This window comes from Pan troglodytes, chromosome 5 (genome assembly GCF_028858775.2).
Source record: "Pan troglodytes isolate AG18354 chromosome 5, NHGRI_mPanTro3-v2.0_pri, whole genome shotgun sequence".
Taxonomy (NCBI): Eukaryota; Metazoa; Chordata; class Mammalia; order Primates; family Hominidae; genus Pan; species Pan troglodytes.
This window is the reverse complement of record NC_072403.2, coordinates 111,073,866-111,098,342: the sequence shown is the minus strand read 5'-3', so window position 1 is coordinate 111,098,342 and position 24,477 is coordinate 111,073,866.

The window sequence follows — 24,477 nt, the reverse complement described above, 5'->3', positions numbered from 1 at the left end:
CTCCTATCTCTTGGGCTGCTGCTTCTCCGTCTCAAGGCAAATTCCTCTTTCCTTTCCTGTCATCTGAACATGGAGGTGCCCTCAAGCTTCATCCTTCACCTTCTTCTTTCCCTTCTTATATTTTCTCTGGTGATCACAGTCTAGCCTCCCTAATTTTATTTGCTTCTTATGAACAACAACGACAAGAACAACAACACAGAATCAAACCCTCTGGAGCAGTCACACAAGCACCTGGATTCCCGAGAGACCTTCAGGCGCTTCCCCAGGCCCTCCTCCACCCACCTGCCTGCTTCCATTCTCCATGCTCATTGGCCATTGTGGCTACTCTGCCTGCTTTGGCTCTAGACCTTAGCTCTCACTTCTGTTTGACCTCTTAGATTTGGACACTGGAGTTTGGCCTGCTTATCCTGGCTTGAACCTTGGCTTCCCTTTGGCATTAGACCCTTACATCCAATTGTATTCTAGACATACATGGCCACCTGAATGTCCTACAGATATAGCAAGCTCAACAAGTCCAAATGAAACTGTTTACAAGTCATCCATTTTCCCCACATCAACTCAAACTCTACTTCCTGTCAGTTTTCTCCCCTGAATATACTCAATTGTGTCTTGCTACCTATATTGTATTTGTTTTCTATTGCTGCATAGCAAATGACCACAAATTTAGAGTCTTAAGACAACACACATTTATAATGTCATAGTTTATTTGGGTCAGGAGTCCAGGCTTGGCTTGCTGGCTCCTTACTTTTAGAGACCCCCCCAAGGGTCCTCACCACGTGGCCCCTCACAGGCCCTCTCTTAACATGGTACCTTGTTTCTTCAAGGCCAGCAGGAGAATCTCCCTGCTGCTTCCAGTCTCTGACCTCTAGATACTCTGTTATGGCCTTACCCAATTTGGTTAGGTTCATCCTGGATAATTTCCCTTTTGGTTAACTCAAAATCAGCTGATTAGGGACTTCAATTACATCTGCAAAATCCCTTCACCTTTGCCATACCACAAACATGAAATCCATCCTATTCACAGGTTCCACTCACACTCTATAAGAGGGGGTTACACAGGACATGGGCACCAGGGGACAGAAATCTTGGGGCCATCTTAGAGTTCTGCCTGCCATAATATCTCATATCTCCTGCCTCAATACTACAGCCCCTTTCCTATGGACCTTCCTGTCTCTTCCTATCCTAGTCTGTCTGGCCTCAAATCCATCATCTGCGCTATTAGCACAGTGATCTTTCTGATGCATAAATGTGATCAAGTAATTGTCCAGCTCAGTTCCACAAAGATTTGCCATAAAAAAACAGGATACACCGAATTATTTTATGTGCCATAAAGACTTTGTATGATTAAATCCTTACTGCTTTCTGGTCTCATCTCTTACTTCTCTCCTAACATCAAATATTGTGCTTCAGCTGGTGGACATCTATTTCCCTGAACACACAGTACTTTTTTCTTCCAAGCCTTTGAACTGACGGTTCCTCTCTTTTCTTGCCATCTCACCCCGCACCTCACATACTGATTGACTTATAAAGTGCAACTTTATCTTTTAAGTCTCATCTCCGTGGTGATGATTTACAGACTTGACTGCCTTTTCTGGGTCCCAGCTGCACTCCCTACACATTTCCACTGGTGCTGCCCTCCAGCGGCCAAAGAGGAAGTCACATACGTCAAGGTGTATCTGTGATCTTGAGGGAGGGAGACCCCACAGAAATGTATTAGCGTGAGGCTAAGAAGCCTCCTGGGAAAAGAAGTCAAGCTCTGTCCTCTCTCAGGATTCAGGCAGACTTGGTGAGGTCCACACAGCCAGCAGAGGGTGGCTTGGATTTATTTTCTAGCCAAACTCACACTGGCCTCACCTTCAGACCTATGGGTCTGAAGCCTATGGATGTATAAAATAAGACTACAAGTTGCTCTTCACTAAATTCTGTAAAACTTCTTTAGGACCTGAAACATAGTAACACACAGACAGGAGAGGGTTGCATCCTCCTACTCTGCCACAGACCGTAGGCTGGCCTTGGCATCAAGAAGATTTTGAACGAGGAGGGAGGGTAACAGAGGTGTGGAGGAGCAGTGTGGCCTGCTGTGTTGTGGAAGCGGCTCTGGCAGAGCCACGGGAGAGACTCTAGACTCCAGAAGAGCAGTGGTGGTGAAAGCTGTGTCTGATGACATGGAAGTTATCTGGGGCCCCCATGAAATAACTGAGGTCTTCGTGTGGGGAGCCTCTGTGGCGAAGTACACAGAGTCTGTGGTGAAGTACACAGACTGGTTATACTAGGGGAAATTTTGTTACATAACAATTCTCAATTTGAACTGTAATCATTATCATGCTTCTGTCTTAACCAGACAGTACACTTTTTGAAGATGAATTCTCACTCCTTGGCATACCTGAAATTTAACAAATATCAGAATGAATATCTTTTTCACCACATGGAACTGAGCTCAGGGGCAGCATACATGTGAAATTTTGAGAACAGATTGGACCTACATATTTAGTGTTAGGTAAAAGCCTTTGGGAGGTTTACAAGATTGTCTGTTACAAAATTTAAAAATGGTCATACAAAAGTATATATTCATGGGTTCTTGGTATAAAGTAAATTACATTTGATTCAGAGATACCCAACTTTGTCTGTGTGGCAGCTTATGCAAGGGAGACTTCCTTTTCTCCTACTCCTTGCAGAGTGCATGTTAGACCACTGGAGGTGAGAAGGGTGGGCAATGTGGGGAGTAGTTTCAAAGTGGTTCTTGATTAGACAACTACTTGATTTCGAAACTACTGGCACAGATGATCTCCAGGGCCCCCTTCCTGCTTCATGTCCTTGGCAGCTGTGTCATATTGATCCTATTTGACCATGAAACATGGAGTCCTTGGAATCACCAGCCTCTTCCATTCCTACCCAGGGGTTGAAAAAAAAGACAAAACAAAAACAAAAAACCAAAAAAAAAAAAAAAAAAAAAAAGAAAGGAAAAGCTTTCTCTTATTGGACTGAAAATTTGGCAAGGTTACAGATATGAGCAGGAGCTCAGTACTGGATGTACAAAGACATTGGTCAGCAAATTTGTATATGATTAAATGACTGGTTCCAATGTAATTCCATTAGCCTCTTTTTTTTGTAGAAACAATTAGAAAATTCAAATACTGTATTCGTAAATTGCATTTGGGACTTAATGGTGGTATTTTCTTCCCAACTGAAATGCCTCTGTGAGTTGCTCTCTAATTCCCATTTATTTTTCCTTTATACTTGAGCCTAATTCACATGTGGGTCAGAATAAAACCACTTTGTACAATCTTTTAACTGTTAAGATTGCCATCCATGGCGGTCCTGGGGTCCCAACAGAGTGTCACTCTTTTGACTGCTGCTGTTAAAAAAAAAAAAAAAAGAAGAGCTCTCAAGAAATGTGACAAAATGGCTGATGTTTGAATGTAGTTGTTCTTTTAAAAACGCACGTTTCAATGATACTCATATTGCTATTGATATAGACTATTGATTTTCCATTTTGAATGGAATCTTCCAGTGGTTGTCTTGAAGCACATCATCATATTTATTTTGTATATTTATATTAAAACAACGTTATTTTCTAAGTCATGTGAATTACATACAAAGGCAAAGGAGAATTTATTTGCAAAACACAAGATGCAGTTGGGTGTTTGAATGTAAAATCATGGGTTCCTTATCTTCTTGTATGGTTAAAAATATATTTTTGTCAGGTTATTAGAACTCTCTGTGCTTAAGTTATTTTTATTTTATTTATAGCCTTGTGCCATATAATGACATTTCAGTCAACAAGGGACTGCATATACGATAGTGGTCCCATAAGATTATAATACTGTTTTTGTTTGTTTATTTATTTATTTATTTATTTATTTATTGAGACAGGGTCTTGTTTTGACACCCAGGCTGGAGTGCAGTGTTGCAGTCATGGCTCACTGCTTGCTTAACCTCCTGGGCTCATCCAATTCTTCCACCTCAGCCTCCCAAGTTGCCGGGACTGCAGGCACATGCCACTATGCTTGGCTAATTTTTATATTTTTCATAGAGATGGGGTTTCACCATGTTGCCCAGGCTGGTCTTGAACTTCTGGGCTCAAGCCATCCACTTCCTTGGCCGCCAAAGTACTAGGATTACAGACATGAGCCACTATGCCCAACCTAATACTTTATTTTTACTGTGCCTTTTCTATGTTTAGAAAACATACACAGATACACAGACACTTCCCATTGTGTTATAATTGTCCACAGTATTCAGTACGGTAACATGCTGTTCAGGTTTGTAGCCTAGGAGCAATAGGCTACACCATATAGCTTAGGTGTGCAGCTAAACCGTCTAGGTTTGTGCAACTACATTCTATGATGTTTGCACAATGATGAAATTGCCTAATGATGCATTTCTTAGAATTTATCTTCATCGGTGACATATAACTGTATTTTTTAAACCATATTTCTTTGTCCAAAGAAATGAGTTTGGGTACAGTTGGTGGTTACTCAGCTGATATTTATTCGATAATTGTTGAATTTATTTCAGGAGTAGGTACGGTACTGATAGTATCTCTCACCTGGAATTGGTCCATGTGGACTTAAGTTGGCTGAGTCCTTTTTGCCCAACCAGGGAGACTCCAGGATTTAGGTCCACCAGGGTAAACATCATGTGAAATGACCAAGAGGAAGTAGCAGATAAAGCCCACGTGATTAAGACTAACAATTACTTGTCAATTATATACCTATGAAGGAATACTCCGGTTAATAAGTATTTGTTAAGAATTCACATGTCAGGCACTGAGGATATACATAGTATCCTCCCTCGAGTCAAAATATGCTGAAATTTGCATTTATTTTCATAAGGCAACGTGCCATACATGAATTTCCCCCTGCTCCGCCACTAGCCCCATACATACATACATCAGTGAAAAGAATATGGCCCTTGAAATTAATCAAACATTATTTCACATCCTGACTCAGCTATTTATTGTGTATGACCTTTGTTAAGTCATTTAAACAACACGAGACTCCTTTGCCCTCATTAGAAATTATATAATGAGGGCAATAAATACCATCCTGGTTGTTGTAAAGATAGAGATAATATATATAAAATACCTTATATAGGGCCTGGCCTGTATGGGAACTTAATAACCTATATGGAAACCTGATTATAATATACAAATACACTTAAAGTGTGTCTATTTCAGATCTATTGAGAACACAGTTCTCCAGTGTTTATGATAGCTGATATAGTCAGAGCTGTTGTTTCAATCATACACCTGAATGAAAATTTTCAGCAACAGCATTCTTAGAAAAGCCACTATACTCCAGCAAGCTGGGTAAGTCCTCCTTAGGTGAATCCTCCATGCCTTGAAAGATAAGTAGTTTTGGCTCCTTGAGGCGCTAAACATTAATTTATATGTTTTCTCTGAGAATTTGTGCTCTCTATAAGCAGAAATCTCTGCACACCAGCCCTTGCTGTGAGGAAGCAGTGTGGCTATTTTCTAGGAGAGTAGGCTGGTTGGATCTCACCAAAGGCACGTCTTCCTTGGGAAGGAGCAGAGGACATTTCCCCAATCCTTTTTGTCAACACAGTGGGAGATATCTGAATTTCATTTGGGTATTAACTGCTGTGTGAGTTGGGTTTCTCTCTGTTAGAGGAGCTGCTGTTATTGGATTAAAACCACAGTTGTTGGGAAGCACTTAAGACTCCATGGGGGATTTCTCTATCAAATAACAGGGTCAGAGTTTTGTTTTTTCTTTTTTTCTAGCAAACCCGCTCACCAGAGTTCTGTTTTCCAGGTAGCTATATCACTTAGCTGGAGACCAAGGAGAAGCAGAATTTCTTTCTTATTATCAAAGTGCTAGACCATTCAGCTTGGAAATTGTCCAAAGCTTGATTTGGCTTGCAGCTGTAGGACTGGAGCCACAAGCCTATTTGGGGACACAGAATTCAGATATTGGGGAGAATTTCAGGAGCAACAAACTCCAAGTAAAGCCACACATTCTTGTGTTCTGTAAAAAAGCTAACTTGTAAGTATTAACTCACCCCTAGATCCTCCTGTGGTTTAGATTCAGTGTAGATTTTATATTTTTATGTAGCCTCTGGTGGCCTGGGAATTGCCAGCGTGGTGAGAGCTGCAGGCTGCTGCTGGCCTCCAGAGACTCTCTGGGTCTGGAACCACTGGGATATGCAAGTTGGCATCCGCAAGCTTCCCAGGCCGAGACACCAAAAGCTCAGGTTCTGACCCCAAACCTCTTCTGCCTGTGCTCGCCAATAAATCTATCTGGTAAAGAGAAATGTATTCAGATGCCTTGAAAGTTTAGCATCTGCTTCTCGTTGGCTCTTGCTACTTTAGAAAACATTCAGAAGTTTCTGTTGGATTTGGATGAGACAGGGATGGCATATTTTCTGCATCTCTCCAGAAGCCTACACCCCACTTTGGGAGCTTCATTTACATGCACATCGGATGCCGTCTGACTGCCTCGGACTGTACCTTTGAACAGATCCGATGGGATCCCCACATGCATGTAAATGAAGCTCCCTTAGCCAGAGCCTCGCTCCAAAGAGGCATAGAGCAGGCTTTTCTTGAAACTTGTTACTGCGACAATCTCAAACCAGACACCACAATAAGGAATTTTTTTCCTTGCTAGTGTGTATGCCAGGAGGACGCCACATAACTTGGTTTTCCAGACTGAGGTAATTTATTTAAACATGGATTATTTGAAAAATGGGAAGGGATACAGGGCTTGATTTTAATCCCTGCTAACACAGAGGAAAGAATGCTCGTGTCACAACTCAGTGAGTGTAAAAATTAAAAAAGGCTGAGACTATTGTTTGAAAACAGGCAAAATAATTAAAATTATTATGGAATAATCACATATCACACAACAACCTCCCACTCTTACGAGCAACAATCCAAAACAGCTCCTCCAAAGCGGGCCCAAGGGCAGAGGTTCTGTATATCATTCAAAGACCATCTGTCGTGCAATTCCTGTAGCGCCTTTGCACTATTCTGAGGGCAGGCTGAAATTTAGTCCTGGCAGTTCTCTTTCCATTTGCTAACAAACAGCAGTGATGGCAGATAAATATGGCAAACAATAGGTGTTTGTAATGAACTGGAAAGGGATGGGGAGTTTTGGAACCAACACCAAAATAAGAAGTTTTGGGTCCTGTGCTGGGCCCCTGAGACCCCCAGGGCCAGTTCCTGCCATGTGGCAGCTCAGACAGACATCTGCAGGCCGAGCGAGGCTTCCATGAGCTCAGCCAACCTGCTAAAGGCCTGATATAAATAAAGTTCTTTTTTTTCTTTAAAAAAATTAATAATCACAGAGACTCAAAGCTAGGTTTTTCTTATCCCAGGAAACTCATGCATTGCAAATAGTTTGGAAAGCTTACTTTTTAGTTTGCAATCTTTCCTTTTATTGGGAGGTTGTGTCTTCTGTCCCCAAAATTCCCCTCACTCATGTGTTCTTGTATACTGCCTCATTTCGTGGTTTCACGGATGCTGTTAGAGCATAATCTTGATAATTATGCTGGGTATAGTGTTTATTTTCATTGTTTCGGAAGTATAAATTTGAGATTTGATTGTCTGATGTTGAATTAGGGAGACCAAAATATTATCAAATCAACCTTCAATAATTATAGTTTTAATTCACAAATCAGTAATACCCAAGGAACTCTAGATTTGAGTAGATGTTTTGAATGTTTAGAGCAATGTAAAATTCTTTTAAAATCATTTATTGGTCACTTTTCTGTTAACTATATCTATACACACACAGGCTCATAGGCGCATATAGCCAACTCTCCATACCCCATCTGTACCCTCTCCCTTCACCCACAGTGTCTCTGTCTCTCTCACACTCAGAGATTATTAGTCAGAAGTGGTCTCTGGAAAACTTTATACCACGTTCAGGAATGGATCACATAATGAGTAGAGAGCAGTGTTATTTGCAGTAAGCCCAGAACTGAATCTTTAATAGTTTCAGTTTCTAGTTGGAGCAAGAAAGGGTTTGTCACAGCTCATCTTGTAAAATTAACACTTCACACCAAGGAATACACTTGTCTGTACTGATCAGGAACCCTTGTGGACCTTAAATAGCAAGGCCATCCTAGACATGTTCTATTGACTCAGGGGAGGGATGGCACTTGTATATACTGCCATTCAGGCCATTAACAGGAGCTATGGTGGGGCGGGTGTAGAGAAGTTCGGAAGCAGTTCTAGTCCTCTATTACTGAAATTATTAAAAGCAACAAGCTGGCATGTGGTACTCTTTCTGTACCCCCTCCCAGCCCTGACTTTGGTTCTCACTGAAAATTCTGCCCCAGTAGCATGCTCAGCCCCAGTGTGAAAGCGCTAATGACATGTGTGTTGTAATTCAAGCAGGTTTCTATTTCCATCAGTACCTAGGAAAGAGTATAGTTTCAAACTCAAGGCTGGATGTGGTTGCTCACGCCTGTAATCCCAGCACTTTGGGAGGCTGAGGCGGGCAGATCATGAGGTTAAGAGATCGAGACCATACTATAGCACTTTAAAGTAACAAGCATGGTATGATTCCCTGAGCTATGTTACCGAGATGAAAAAAAAAAAAAAAGAGTATTCTGTTACAAAAAGAGCCCTGACCCTGACCTAGGATTGGAAAGCCCAAAATAGAGTCTGGATTCCTCTACTAGATGACTGGGAAAATCATGTCTCTTTTCTAGGCTTCAGTTTGCCTTATTTATAAAGTAAACAAACCCCCTACATTCCCTTGTAGCTCTGAAATGCTACATTTTTAAGTGGAATTTTTAAAAAATCACTTCAGTTATTGGTTGTAGAATCTTCAAAGTCTGAAGCTCTATCTTTACACCAGTACATGCCAATAGTACAACAACTAACTGAGATGTCTCTTAAGTCTTTGTGAAATAACCTTCGAGTCTTATTATAACTGCAGTTACTGGGTTGGTATCGGCTTAGTTGGTTCACCATGTTACTGACCTATTTACCTATCTGGTTGTTGGCAGATAGTTATAATTTGTGTTACCTGACTTCTAAAACAGTCATTCCCCATCTCCCCACCATGCCAACATTTGTTTTTTTTCCTGAAGGGTGGGCAAAATCCTGTCAGTTAGTATGGAATAATATTGCCACATGTGATTTCTTCCCTATCCAGTGTTGTGCTCGTGCCAGCCTGTAGCAGCTCATGAGAGCCAATTTTTGTCAGGAATTTTGCAAGTCAGTTGTTAAATTGTTGGCAGCTTTAAATTGACCATGGTGGAGTATTTACACCACAGAAATTGACAAACATTACAAATGAGGGCACTCCCTCCCCAGAGGCAGGGTCCTTCAACATTTCACAGCATCTCACTGCTCCCATGTTTATTTTCCTACCTTTCCTAGGACCAATAGCGAATTAAAATAAAGGTTAGGGTTCAATACTTCTGCGGGGAATGCCCAGTGAGGCAAAGATAAACAACTCTGTAGCAAATCTATGCAAACCAAGCAATAGTCTGACGACATTATTGCTAGTATTACTGTTACTGGGAATGGTGACAGATTGGAGATGTGTAGACATACTTTTTTTCTGGATTTTTCTAGAGTGGTCTCACTACTAATAGACAATATTTTACTTCACCTGAAACATTTCATTCAGAATACTGAATAAATTCACCACATCTCCATATAATATCTGTGGGTTATTGCCATTTCCTTCTTTCAGATGAGGAAGCCCTGGGTTATGTTAGCTCTTACAAAAAGTAATACCTAAACGGAGTATGTCATTACAATTCAGCCAATTCAGAATACACTTATCAAGGGCCTATTATGTTGAAGGCACTGGACTATAATAGACCAACTGAATTAACAATACTAGAACTAGCCCCACGTCTTCTAATTTTTTTCAAATTCAAAACAAATTCATGTACATTTATTTCCACCACAACGAGGTCTGAGCATATTGGCTATCCATTCAAAATGAGCTCTTAGTTTTGAAGAGGACTTCAGAATCTTCACAACAAACTAAGGAGGGAAGACTCTATGCTCTCAGGCCAGAATAGAGAGGATTAAACAGCAGTGGGTGGCAGCTGGTCAGTTTACCAGACAGTTCTAATGTGGAGATGTTTCTGAAAAGAGAGTGGAGATTTTCCATTCCATCCTGGGAACTGGCCCATGCTTCCAGGGCAAGTGCAGGCTCAGCTTTTGCCAGGCACCAGTAAAACTGGAAAGCACGCTGAAAGCAGATGCTGTTAAAAATCAAACAGGAAATTGTGCTACTCCAGAACCTCCTGGATAGTGAAGTCAAGACACCCAGTAGAGAGTTTAAAAGTCAATGCCAGGTCAACGATGAAGTCACCAAACCTGGTTAGTAAATTTGCCGTTCCTTGAAAACCTATGTGTGCGTCATTGAATTGTATTTTGTCTCATGATGCTTCCTCTTCTGTCTTGTTTCAGTGCAAGTGACTAGAGTGGGTTATCTGAGCGCTATTTTTCCTTAAAGAGATCATATATGAGATCTCTTTTCCTGTCAAAAATAGTGAAAATCCTTTCCCTCAGATAGGAAGTCTCTGTGTTCTAACTGTTGGCAATGCTTGTACTGGAAAGCATCCAGTTGGAATAGACAAGAACTGAACTTTAGTTTTAGTTCTATTATTGATAGACCAGCCCATGACACTGGGAAAATGACCAAATCATTGGAGCCTCAGTTAACTCACCTCTAAATGAGGTAAAACTTGATGAGCTGTATATATGACAACCTGGGAGTTTTTTAATACAACCATTCAGTGTCCCCTCTACTCATCACCCACATTTTCTTCATGTAATGAATTTATTTTTACTTCTCCTAAACCACTTTTAATATTCTAAATGAAACTCCCTTTCTTTATAGCCATGATTCTTAGAGTGGGCTCAGATGAGCAATGCCAGGATCATTCAGAACCTTATCAGAAATGCAATTCTCAGGCCTGACCCTGGATCTACTGAATCAGAAACTCCTTTGGTGGAGCCCAGCAATGTGTTTTGACAAGCCTTCAAGGGAGTTCTGACACACTGTTTTAGAGAGTAAGACTGAAACATGAGTGTAGGGGACAATATTAGGTCACATGGGGAATAGCTGTCTCGAAATTCCTCGGGCTGTCAAGGCCAAAGTTCTCTCTAAACCCAAGCACTTTCATCCTTAGGTCAGTTTGTAAAAACTATACCACGTACCAGTTTGCAATAGTGAAGAGTCCAATACTATTATTGTTAGTAGTAAAGGCAATAATAACATGTGTATAGTACTTTTTACATTTAAGTATTTTAACCTCATTTTCTCATTTGAGGCTTGGAGCTGGCAGCTATAATGGTGATGACAAGAGGCTGTGGTACTCTGAGTTGTGACTTAGCGACTTAACAGACTGATTTGCTTTCAAGGAGAAATGCAGCCCCTGCTCCAAGGTCACCCTTCCTGGAGTGTGGTGATGGACAAAACTCTACTAGTGCCACACACAGTTTCTGCTACTTTCTCAGTTTGGATCAGTGATCTTTTCTGGGGAATTGTGGATCCAGCAGACCAATAATCTCATAGCTCAACCAATGACAGATACCACAAGGGAAATAATTTTCACATTGAAGGCATCCAACACCATGACCAAACAAGTTACAAGTGTGGATGGAAAAGCTCTTGTTTCTGCAAAGCTTGGGTGAGAGAAGCCTGCTGACTGGGAATTAACTTATACTGCAAGTCAGAAGAGGCTGTAGAATCGGGTGACATATGGCCCTCGGGCCCCTCACTTCTGTGATTGGCAGGTCACACTCTCTGGTTTTTTGACTAAGGCCTGTCATAGTTGAAAAGACAGCTAGTGAAATGGTTTTCACTTCACTGAGGGCTATGCCACAGGTCACCCAGTGCTGCCACCCTCACAGTGAAATGCTGCAATGCGTCTTGGATAAGGACAATGCTTAGGATAGTTTCACTTGACTGTGTGTCGCTGCTGGATGAAATGGTTGCCAAACGGACTAATGGAAAGAAGAGGAAATATTGTATACTATAGAGATTTGCTAAAGCTGACAAAAGGATGTATTATTTATTAACATGCTTATACAGAAGCTGGAATCACACCTTAGTAAATATAAGAAATAAGTGTATGCAAAATCAATTCTAGTTTTGGATAAGAATTAAGAAACAAACAAGGGAAATACCTCATTAACATCCTAATTAATAGGAATTTTGTAGAGAAAATCTAGAAAATCATGAGTGTCTTTCAGGGGATAGGTTTGATCTGATTTGATAGAATCAAATCATTTGGCTACAAACCTCTGCGGAGTTTCTCTGGCTTGTATACATTACATAACAGCATATATTCATTAATGCAAATGCATATTTAATTGTCCTTAGAATGAAATTATATAGCATTTAGAAATGAATAAATGCATAGCCTGTGGGATTGTTCATGGCGATATCTCTCAGTTGTTTTTGTGTATGTGTAGTGTGTGTGTGTTAAACCTATTTAGTTACTTCTGCTTTTATTATGTCATGAAAATGATAAATATGGGTGTGAGAGAGGCGGGGGGGTGGGGCGAGAGAGAGAGAGAGAGTGCTTGTTCTCATCAGTGATGGTCTTTGTGATTCAAGAGACAGGTGTAGATTATCCTGGCAGATATTTCAGTGTTACTACTTGATAGAAGTTGGAATGGTAGAATGGTAGGGAGCCTGTTTTCTGTGTGCATTTTTCTTAAGTAATACTTCCCTTTCTTTTTTCTGTTTTTTTCTTCTCTTTATTTTTTTAAAAATAAAAATCTTGAATTGGTATTCAAATTCATTATGGGACATCATTGGAAAAACAGAAAATAATGTCCAATCTGATAACATTGGTGAAACATTCCTTTAAAGGGATTTAAAAAATCTAAAACCACATAAATGTAAGTATCTAGCTTTAAAATCTTCATTTCATGCTATTTCAGAGGGCACATTGATTTTTGAGTGTCGTCCTTGATGCATCTGTCGAGATCAGGAGATACGGCACAGTATGCTCATCACAGAAAGGGAGGGTCACATGATGGTTAAAGAGCAAATTGCACTGAGAAAAGTGTATATTCTGTCAAAGTAAAATAATTCTATGAAAATGGTGATCTCTCCCCTTGTCTGTCTGCCTGGTTCTTTTTTTAAAAAATATTTCAAATCTTTCTTTTATTTTTCTTTCACGCAACTACTGACAGAAAAAATTAAGCTTTGACATTGATATTTTTAACTTTCTGGATGAGTTGATTATCCACATCACAATTAAAGACAAAACACTAGCTAATGTTCACCTAGTAAAAAAAGAACTGGCAGATTAACTAAATGGAGTGCTTTTATTCTATATAGTGAAAGCTATTTAGTTATTTCTGCTTTTATTATGTCATGAAAATGATAATTAATTTGAATTTCCATAAGTAGGTTTAAATTTAATACGTATTGCAGTTCACAAAAGGGATCCAGGCTCAATCAATGTTTTCTTATGATAAGACCTTTTTTCTTAACTTAAAGTAACAAATGATCAATGTTCATATTAAATGTTTAAACACAATCCACAATTCATGAATGATTGTTTCTTGACAGGGCTGTTATTTGATATCTAGTGGTTTTTCATATGCATGTTTGTCTGACTCTATCTGTCATTTACAGGGTTTATCACCATCTGAAATCCACCCCACCCCTTAGTCAATTGGGCAATTGGGTGGCCTTTGTCCAGAATATCCTCTGCTTGCCATCTGCCCACCTGGTCTATTAGTGGTTGTTTCCCTGGTGTTCATTCTAAGCTACACGTTCTCAGGCATTTTGCTCTTGGCTGTGTACATGTGAGGTTAAATGACAAAAAGGTTAAAAATTCTACCATCAAGTAAACAAATGCCTCAGCTGGCTTACTGAGTAAATTTGTTTTCTCTTAAAAGCCGAATTCTATCAAAGTAGTTGTGCACACGGACACAGCCTGACTGTAGAGCATTAGAGGAAAGATGTATCTGTACCTCTGGAAGATCTATCTCACCTTGATATTGAGTTCAGTGATCATCCAAGTTGTGGCTGGCACCTTCCTTCTTCCATGAAACTACCTGTGTTCCAAAAATGGACAGAGTAGTGTGTATAGAGAATTCTATCATCTTCTCTTTGGGTTTTATTCAGTTAGCAACAAGGCTGCAGTTTCTACTGCGGAGTTCACAGGGAAGATTAGATATTCACTTTGGAGGGTCTTAGTGAATTGTGTACATGACACTCTAGTTTTTTTTTTTTCGCATTCCTGGGACATCTGTAGTTCTGAATTTCTAAGCAAATTGGGATAAGTTGAACAGCTTTGCCTAGTGGGTAGTGTTAAATTGAAATGAAAAATATTGGCAATTCCTGGCTTGTATTGATTTCAGATATTAAAAACTCTGTAGGCCTTTACTTCCTGGATATATTTAACCCCTCAATCTTTTTGGGTGAATAGCCAAATTCTGACCTAGTTCTTGAGACAGCTATAGTATTTTTTTTCCTTGAAAGTACTTTTTGAAGAATAATATCTAGCTATGCATCTTAAAATATTTTTCTTGCTACTGAATTAAAGTATATTGTAGAAAATATAAATTATCAAAGAGAAGAAACTAAAAATCACTTCTAATTTCACCTTTACAGATAAGCACTCTCAGTATTTTGAGTGATTTACTTCTAGTCATTTTTCCCTACACATATAAAAAGCTAATGTTATTTCCTTATAGGGGCTTAAGGGGTTAAAAGAGAAAGAGAGGATTATTTCACTTCTTGCTTACATTTTCAGTTCCCTCAAGGTCCCCTCTTTAACAGACTGTCTCTGGAGTGATTCAGGATGCTGAAGCAGTTGATCACTGAATAAATCTTCCCTGACTCTGAAAATGTTACAGTATTATGCAGTACACACAGCGTGGGTTGCAGCTGAGCTGCTCTGTGGCCAGAGATGATCTCTGGGTAAAGAAATTGCCTAGAATTACCCAAGGGAGTTTGCATTTCAGTAGCGAAATAGTGAGTGCACGAATGGAATTGAGTGACTTGCCCAAGATTTTCCCCATATAAACACTAAACAAGGGCTGGTGGAGTATAAGATAAAACAAATCTCTGTATCTTTTGATTCAAGAAAGAGAAAGACACCCTATAAATGTCATTCATTAGAGAGCCCCAGAAATGGGCCATTTTAAATATATCACCGAACTGCTGGCAGGATGGAATGTCCTGGAAGCCCCATTTCTCTTGGAGCCATCCTGAACAAGAAAACCATGCGGCATGAGGTAATGTCTGCTTCAAAGAGTTTCAGAGCTTCCGATGTCGGCCTGTCCTCTGTATTGGTACTTGAATATGGGAGACCGGGGAATAGCATCTCAAAATATATTCTAGAGATCTATTTCCCCAGCACTTGGACGGTGAAAAATCAGGTTTATCTTTGGATTTAAAGGAATATTTTGATGCCATTCTGGCCATCAGAATAATTTCAAAACATATTCCTCTAAACCATGAGCTATTTGTCTTATCCGATTTTGTCTTTTCAATGCTGAGGCAAGTGCTGTCACCTATTAGGTGCCCAGTAAAAATTGACTGAATCAGGAAATGACTGAAGGTGTATAATTAATAATGACTTGGGACTAGCTATAATGTGTAAAGGACATGGCCATATCCAGCAAGAAATACTTTTGTGTGCCGTTTCTGCTTCATGTGTCAACAAAAGGAAACCCTTAAGATTTTTCCCCTATGATGTCATCCACCAGAAATTCAACCTGTCAATCTCAATTCAGCACACAGATGTGTTTTCCAGGGGTGCAAGTTGGGCAAAGGGGTGGCAAAAGTAGCACATTGAAAAATATTCTCAATGTAGTTGACTTTGGATGGAATATTTATTTTCTTATACACACACTTAAATTGCTATATACACAATTTTCATGCTCACTTGTGAAGGCATTTGAACTTGAGAATCTTGGTGTGGTGCAAAACTTCATCATATACCAGATCTACTGAATCTTACTCTTGTTGGGGAGGGGGCAGGAATTTATAATTTCAAAAAGACCTCCAGATGATATGAATACAGGTGGTCGACAGATAGGCATCTGGGGACCAGTGGTATAGAGAAAGGGATAATGTGACTTTTCCATTTTTCTATAATTTATGTGAACCATTTAGTCTTAATGTCTAGTTACTATGCAGTGCCATAACAATTACCACATGTATATTGTTAAATGTGTGCCCGATTAACTTTATTACAGGTTGTATTTGAAATAGCAGTAATGGTTTCTACATGGGGTCTCTGTCTTCAGAGATTTTATGAGCAGATTATTAGCAACATTAAAGGGAACACAGTTTAGGGCCAAAATTTAGTATTATGGCTTTTGTTAGTTTTTTCATGTATGTCTGTATGGAAAGTCAAGCTGTAAATAGTTTGCCATCATTTTAAATAATTATATTTTAATCAGATAGAATATTGCTGTTACTCCTTATACGATAGTTGCATTTTCATTTGTTTGTGACGAATTTTGGAGAAAAGACAACCTAAAAGTTTGTAGAATAAGCAAAATTCTGTTGTGATGACAGTCTCCCCTAATCTAGGACATTGCTGATCTAATATCAGGACATATTCTGGTGCCCATTGGCCTGCCTGGTGATTATTTGGCATGGCCAAGAAATATTGAACCAGAATCCATATCAAATTCAAAGATCCATGCCAAGGAAAGAAAGAACATTTTGTTTAGACCAGGCTTTACAAATGACCAGAGGTGTCCCTCATTCCATCATAGGCCTTTACTGTACCAGGAATTACTGGACACTTGTTTACCACATACACATTGCCAAATAGGAGCCTTTCTGACAGTGGTCTTTAAGTCATAAGTTACCACCAACTTGTACTATTCTAGAAAAAATAAAAATAAGAAAGTCAAAAGGATGGATAAAATAAATAGAACGTGAAGCAAATTTTGGGAGAAAGTTCGTCATCCTAAAATAACTATTGAGGATGATTGATGGGCAAGGAAGGCTCTGTCCTGAGTGGGTGGGGATAGAATCACCACTTGGTCTTCACCTTCAGAGCTCACAGTTTGCCAGGCTTCATCTGGGTCCAGCTATCACCCTGTAATCAGCGGAAATCTCTCATCCTGAATTAGTCGCTCATTGACACCAACCCCCATTAGGTTTAGTGAAGAGCTGGAGTGCCAACAACAAAAAAATATGTCCTGTGTCTTGCTTCATTGTTATCCTGAGTGATTCCCCAGGGAGGCAGAGATGTTTGCATAAATCACCAGCTTTGGTGCCCAGCCCACCTGACCTCATATTCCAGCCAACACTAACTTCTGTTGCAACCCTGGACATGTTGACGCTATAAAAGTCTTTGTTCCTGTAGGTGATAAACAAGGATGCTGATATCCACCTTGTAGTGCTGCTTTGAGGATTAAGTGAGCTTGCGTATATACAGTGGCCTGTCATGTGGTCATATATCACTAAGTGGTGGCTAATTTCCTTTGCTAGGGTCTGAGGAGCTGGCTCAAAGTTGTCCTGACGGCAAAGTGGAGGTGACAGGTCCTGGACTTGTGCAGAGGGATCAATGAAGCATTCCAGAGGGGGTGATGCTCTGCAAATCAGCCCTCCCTCCACCAAGGGCATGGAGCATTTGTCTATAAGCCAGGACATTAATTTGGATCTGGGGACTAAATTTTACCACAAACACACTGCTGGAGTTTACTCTAGTTCTGTACCCCAACTGAAGTGTAATAATACAGGGGCATGGTGTAAAAAGATGCAGCTTTCTTGGACACGCATAGGAAGGAAGAGAGCTATGAGTGCCAGGAACTGCCAGGGTTCAAGTTTAGGGGGTAATTTTTAGTTCTTTCAATAACCTGCCATTGTTTATGCAATGAATTTAAGGAAAAAACAGATTAGCAAAAGATATTTTACTGCAGCGGGGTGTCTTTTGAAGGCCTGATTTCTCTTCCCCTCACTCCCTTTCCCCTCTCTTTCCATCTCTTCCCCTCTCTTTTCCTCCCCTTTACCCTTTAACTGAACCTAGTTCAGGCATCAGCTTCTCTAAAGGGCATCTTGTGATGCCTCCTATTCATATTCAGCCTTGCTCTTTGCCCTACCAATAATCTGATGTGATTCTTTGCACAGTCTGTTAACTATTTTACACATTTACATCTTCTCTTCTCTGAGAGAGTGAATGCTTCTGGAGGTGTGGGGAGAAAATTTCCATTTCTTTCATTATTCTTTCAGCTCCTAATCTGGGCCATGCACACGCTAGTAAATGTAGCAATAAACACCAACCAAATAAATAAGTGCTTATGTTTCCAAAAGGCCAGTGGGTGCAGTCAGTACATTCTTATTATAAGAAGGACTTAAAGGACTAGAATTCATTGGGTGGGGGGATGGGCAGAATGTTTGCTTTATTAGCTCTCCTGGTCACATTAATTTAATGCAGAATATTCAACCTGGTTGAATCTTCACTTGCTAATTAAGGAATCGTTACCTGGGATGCCGGGAACACACCAGACCAGAAATTATCTCTGGTTTTGCTTCTAAGAAGAGGTGTAACTTTTCAGACAATTCACTTCATCTTTCTCTGTCCAGGCTTTCTCCACCATTAAATACAGGTGCTAGAATAGGTAATCTGTAAGTTTCTGGTGTTGCCTAAGATTTTATTCTTTCTATGCTTTAAGGTCTCTGTTATGATCATGAGTGTTCTTTATGTAGTCCTGTAGCTATCTGTGGAAGGTATAAAAATTGAATTAGTCATCCTTTTAAAAATTACATTTCCAATAAACAATTTTGTGTTGTTGTTGCTTATTTTGGATACAATTACAAAAAAAATCTGGTATATTGAGGGTTTGAATCAATGAAGCTTTTACCCAAGTTGAGGATTCAAAGACAGATCATTTTAAACAATCAAGAATGCCTTTTAAATAACTTTTATGAAAAATATTCTATAGCATTTTTATAATTATGTTTTAAAATTTTGTCTTTAATTTTAAAATCTCAATGCTATTGAGCTATAAAAGGTAGAGAGACTAAAAAACCTAATATCTAGAATAAATATATTTTTTCCTGTTAAAATTACAGTATTATGAATGTTCTGCTTGATTAACTTCCGATTATAACATTCTAATTGGAAAAGTCCTTCAGGTAAAATAGGACAAGTTATGGTATAATAGGCTAAGAAGCGCGACTTCATGTACACAGTCAGTCAACAAGTATTTAACAGAGCTCCTGGGGTGTAGAGTTCTGGGCTGGAGACTTATGGGGAGACAATAAAAGTGGGTAGATTGTGTCCTCAGAGCATTTACATTCTGATCTACAACTTGTATTTACTTTACACCGTAATATCTATATCTATATATCTATATTTATGTCTCTTTCTATTAGCTGAGTAAATAAATCCACCCAACTCAACTCTTATTTTAAAAAGCAAAACATAAAACAGTAGTCTCACAGTTTCTCTTTCAAAATAATTTTCCAAGTTCTACTTACCCTGAAATTTTTACATTGGCTGCCTGCACGCCTGCACTCTGAACTCAGTGATTGACATTCTAATAACTCCTGGCCCTCCCAGATGTTTTTTTCTTAACTGAAAACAACACAGCATTTGCCTGAAGACAACATCTTTGAGTTATCTTATGAATACAGATTCTCTTAAAAACCAATCAGAAGAAGAAGAAAACAGTAAAGACATACATAAAATATCATAATTTCTTTTAGGCCCTGGGCCTGAGTTTATTTTCAGGTCCATTTCAAAATTGTTGAATTTGTTTATGCATCGCCTGCTTTGTTTCAGAAAGGATTGAAGGTTACTCTATGGTCTCTGTTTTTAGTTCTCAAGTGGAACTAATTTGAACAAATCAACCAGATAGCACAAAATGGGTCCTATGTTAAAAATGTGGCAAGCAACCAACTGCCACTGAGAAATGAAGAGGGATGCTGTAAAGGCTTTGGAAGCTGGAATATTTTCCCCTATTGACCTTTCTATTATCAGACTTCATTAGAATCACTTCTTAGGAATCTTCTGTAGACAGGCATTTTAACTGGGTTAAGATGTTACCTGGGAGAGGTGCCAAATAAACTCATCTGTGTTAATGTGTTATATATCTGATTAATTCATGGTTGCAAACACAGTGTCTCGGGGGCCAGGCCAGTGGCTTGCATAGGGCCGCTGACTGGGAAGGGCTGGACGGGAGTGGGGAGCCCCAGCCTCCTCTGGGGGCCAGCTGTGTCTCAGCCCCCATGAGTGCAAGGGACTGCAGTCCTGGCAGCCAGTTTCTCTCATTTTAAAAAAGATGAATATGTGAAAGATCCTGATCTAAAAATGTTAATAATTCATTCAGAGTTTTTGAAAACACTGCATGGTCTTAAAAAAAAAATCTATCTGGCCACCCTGATTTGGCTGGACTTGTCAGCCTTCAATTTGCCACCTTGGAATCAATCTCATTAGTCATGTTGTATCCTGATGGCAGGTCCCAGAGCAGGAGACTGTTCTGATGGAGGGCTGGGATGGAGAAGTGGTCTGTGGCTAAGACCCAATACCCAGAGTGTGGGATATGGGGCCGGGGGCAGGACCAGGTCCTATAGTCCTGACTGGAGTCAAATTTGAAATAGGATGAGGGCAGAGGAAGGGTGGATGGGAGCCACATCTCATTTATTCTAAGACCCTGAATGACCGGGAGGCCTCTGTCGGCTTTAGTAAATGACACTCGCTTCCCTTTGATGTGGAAGTTGCCCTTGTTTGAAGAACTCTGTGTATTCTTTGGTTTTCGAGGTACTCCTGAACAGAGCAGATACCAGGGTCCTGCCCTATCAGACAGTAAACAAGCCCCTAGTGAGACTTGCTGGCTGGTTCTCAGCCAGAGGATTAGCAATGATGTAAAGAAACACAGGAACACACTTTGAAGAGTGTCTTCTTGGCACTGGAGTCAGCCAACAGCTGGCCTTCCGGAGAAATGCAATCCTTTAATTCAGGACCAAAAATATAATTTCTCAAACAGGTCCCGAGAGTCCACCGTGACCGTCTGGCACTTATGATGAGGAGATGCTATCTGAGCCAGGTTCAGTATGAAAGACTCTCTGTGCTACAGGCATGGGCCTTAGTGGGAGACATGGGAGTTCCAACAGGTGACCTTGACATGTGGGATTCTAACACAAAGGCTGTTGGGGATGGTAGGGGAAATTGTGGGTGGCAGGCAAGAGGGTACAAGGAGGGTGTTATTATCTTGAGCACAATTAGCACTTGACAAGTGGCTTATTTTCTGTCTGTGGAAATATAGGCCAATGTAAAACCTCTGGCTCTCGTTCTTTTCCCCTCATGGGCCAGCATTAGGGGGAGCTCTGTGCTTGACTAAGATACGGAGATGGCTTAGTTCAGCCGCAACTGAAATTTTCAGAGAATGCACAGACCTCATTTTATATTCTTTTTAATGCTATGCCTTTTTCCTGCAGCAACAAGTGATTGCTTTAGGATATTATTTCAGGAATGGGTATGAGAAGGCACTGGGGCTGAACAAAAGAGAAGCCATTGGTGTTGATTTTAGTATTTTGGAACAAGAGGAATTTCTCTTAGAAAGCAGCATGTGTGAATATGAGAGAGAGGAAAAGTGAAGAGGGAGGGAGAAGGGCTTTATATACATGTGACTAAAGTGAGTCTTAATCAAGGGCTGATTTTTTTTCATTGTCATGACCACTAAATTTCCTTGTCATAGACACTGATTATAGATCAGGTTAATCGTTATATAGCAGCTGACCACTTGACCAATAGATCGGATGGAGTTAACTTAGAACAACCAACAATTTCAGTGCATTGTTCAATAGTTGACAAGTGAGTGGCTGGAGTGATCGCATCTGCAGCCAAGATTTAAATGGTTCCCTTCCAGTTTGTGTGGCTGGCTTTGATGTAGTGATTTAACCCCCCATGAAGGTGAGGATCTGGAAATATAAGTAGGATCTGAAACTGGTCTGCAGCTGCATGCACAGAAACACCCTGTAATGCTGCCTTTGTAATAAGGAGGAATCCATACTCTTGACAGTCACTCCCTGACTCTCCTCTTCCTCTTCCTCACCTTTCTGTGCGTGTAGTGGATTTACTATGGTTTATTTTCATTGTCATCAGTTAGGAGGAAATGGAAGAAAGAGTAAGTAACTGAGGTTGAATATGTTAACTTACTGGGCTGTTTTCATTAAGCAAATAAACAACAATAAAAAAAATCTTAGGCTAAAATGAACCATAGGTTCCATTTGTGAAATTTGATGATACAGATAACCTTAGGTTTTCACTACTATTTCTATGTATATTTCCTAAATAGCAATATCAGCAAAACTTCACAGGCATTGGGGTGGGTAATAATATTTCTTTAAAATACTCAGGAGAAGTGAAAGTCATTTCAAAGGACTTTAATTGTCATGGAGTCATTCCACTTCCCACTTAACTTTTTCTGCCTCAAGGTCCCCTCTACGCAGACTGTCTAAGGCATGATTTAGGTTTTTGGAAGCAGCTGGTGGCAGCATAAATCTGGCCAGACAAGGAGGGTGCTGTGGAACTGGCAGTACACCCTGAGTGCCCGAATGTCACATGAAACACTCTGCAATGAAGCAAGCAGGGTCTACTAGGTGCCCTGATCAATGTGAATATATGTAAGGAAAGGAGAAAATGTTGGTTCATATATTTAATTTACAGACATACAATTCAAGTGTGGTTTCAGGCCCAGCATGGGTGATGTTAGAAAGGCCTTGTGCAGTGCTCCTCCAAGTGGGGTCTGAGGCATCTGGCCTGTGGTCTCACTGCTGACCTACTGCATCAAAACAAGGGAATGCTGTTTTTCAGTGTCCCTGGTGATTCTTGGTATACTCGAGTTTCCGAACTCCTGTCTTAGGGCCCCTAGGGTCCCTATCCTGAGAGGTTAGACAAGAAAGGGAGGGCATGGTGGTTCCCTGGCTCTTTCACCTGCATTCTTAAAGTATCCTCAAGTGACGGAAATATCAGTGAAGAAATGGTAGCTTAGAGAAGTTAAGCAAATCGTTCAGTCACACAGCTTGTAAGAGGTAGAGCCAGCCCTTGAGTCCTCCTTAACTTGGTTGAAAATTAGTATTCTTTTCACTAACCCATGAAACGTAGAAGATTTTTAATTTTTCTTGCCAAAAAGTCCCCAGACATTATTTCTTGTAATCAGGCATGAAAAGAAATTGTGTAATTCCCTTTTCTTAACATCGTTCAAGCTCCTCTTAACCTCCTGGTGGGGAGGCCCTGACTCTGCCAGCTGCAGAGCCAATATAAGCTGCCTGTTCACACTTCACAGCAGCCACCTTTTCCTCGGGGCCACTCCGGGAACTGGGGAGAAAAGAGGGTTTCATGCCCCATATACAGGAGAATTCAGATTCCACATTTCTTAAATTTTGCATTCTTTTAGCCACTATGATGTATCATGTCTTATACCAATCTTTGGTTTTCTGTTGTTTGTAGAAATAGAAATAAAGTTTCTTTTTAGGAAAATTTGAGGTTAAAATACTCTGAATTTGGCAAGATTCATAATTTTTTTTTTTTTTTTTGAGATGGAGTCTCGCTCTGTCACCAGGTTGGAGTGCAGTGGTGCAATCTTGGCTCACTGCAACCTCTGCCTCCCTGGTTCAAGCGATTCTCCTGCCTCAGCCTCCCTAGTAGCTGGAACTACAGGCATGCACCACCACGCCCAGCTAATTTTTGTATTTTTAGGAGAGGTGAGGTTTCACCATGTTGGTCATGATGGTCTTGATCTCTTGACCTTGTGATCTGCCTGCCTCGGCCTCCCAAAGTGCTAGGATTACAGACGTGAGCCACAGCACCTGGCCCATAATTTTTTAAAGAAGATTTTAGTTTGCAAAAGAAAATCTCTTAAAGAGGGCTTTACCATGAGAATTTATCCCTAGTCAGGGACTCATCCTTTTGGTTTCTGTATTTGTGGTTTTTTTTGTTTGTTTGTTTTTTAAAGATACTGATTTTAGAGCATCTCAGAAATGCTTCTTGGTGAAATCTAACCTACAGCATTTGTCTTTCAGATTGAGAGTGGAATCACACAATTTCGTGAAAAGATTATGGGCTCTGGGGACAAACAAAAGCAAGCTACTGAACTGTTTGGTAGTTCCTCAACCATTAAATAGGGATAATAAAGCCAACCTCACAGGGAGGCTGTGATGATTAAATGAGATGGAGGCTGCGATGATTAAATGAGATGAAGGCTGTGAAGGGCCAATCCCTGCATCTGGCATAAGGAAGGACTCAAATGTCAGTGCCTTCCTTGTTTTTGGAAGGTTGAATAGAGAGACCATGACCATGGGGCTGGAGCCTGCAGCAACTGGAAGCTGTGGCCAAACACCATACACAGGGAAGGGGACTGGTTGACACAGACCAAAATATATAGTATTCCACCTTCACAAGAAGCAAGTTGTGCTCCTCTCTGCTTCTTTGACTCCCAGCTACCCAGCCATGTAGAGGCCATCTTTAAAGAGTGCTTTGTAGTGTGCAAACGCCATCAAACCCACCATTGACTGCTTGGGTTGGTATCCTATTTCTGCCACT